Source organism: Octopus bimaculoides, chromosome 17 (assembly GCF_001194135.2).
Source record: "Octopus bimaculoides isolate UCB-OBI-ISO-001 chromosome 17, ASM119413v2, whole genome shotgun sequence".
Taxonomy (NCBI): Eukaryota; Metazoa; Mollusca; class Cephalopoda; order Octopoda; family Octopodidae; genus Octopus; species Octopus bimaculoides.
This window is the reverse complement of record NC_068997.1, coordinates 41,845,575-41,846,582: the sequence shown is the minus strand read 5'-3', so window position 1 is coordinate 41,846,582 and position 1,008 is coordinate 41,845,575.

Sequence of the window (1,008 nt, the reverse complement as noted above, 5' to 3'; positions counted from 1 at the left end):
CTTTGTGAAATATACCAGCTAACCCTGACTTTTTTAATTTTTTTTTTTTTTGCTTTTATTCTTCACCTAACAACACATCTCCTTTGAGCATACATTAGAACGTGCCTTTAAAACATATAGTTCTAATTAGTTGATTGCCTTTCTCCAGAGTCTTTTGAAGTTTTTTTCTATATTTTCCTTTGAGTCATGTTTTCATCAAACTTAGGATAATAAAGTGAGACTTAGAGAGAAAGAGAGAAAAAAAAGGATGACCATTTTGAGAGGATAGTTCATTCAGTGTTGTACATATGAGAGTAGTTTTGTTTACATTATTATTATTATTAACTACTCTTCTTACAGAAATGTGAAAATGGATTTTTGGAAGTATATTCTTACAGATTTAATAATCTGACTTTGTGAGAGATTTGTACAGTTGTATTACACTATACCATATGTATAATTGTGGCACCTCTGACTGCTAAATGACCTCATGAAGTTCAGTTATTAGAATATTTATTTTGTTGATCTGTATTATAAGTTTGATACAGCTAAATCATCTATTTTACTGTTTGATATCTTGGAAAATAACCAAATTTCATTCTATCTTCTGAAAAAAAGAGAGAAAAAAAAAAGAGAAAAACAGGAAAAAAGATACAGAAAAAAAAAAGCATTTACACTCTGTTTATATTTCACCATTCTTCTCAGATGTTTCACTCAAAGCATTTTTCCATATTCCATTTTTTTTTTTTTTTTATACCTTTTTCAACTGATCCTTGGTCCCTTACCTTGGATTGTGACAATCTCATTGGCCTAAGCCTTAATTTCATCAAAATTGGTGTCTGTGTCCACCAGTTTCTCTATTATTCCTCAATGCAGTCCTGAAACAACTTAAATCAAATCCAAAATATTTTGTTGACTCTTAGCTTAATCATTTTCATTGGATATTTAATAGAAATATTTTCTTCTTGCTGGAAGATTTTTGAAATTTTATATTAAAAAAAGAAAAAAGAAAATATTTTATTATATTGC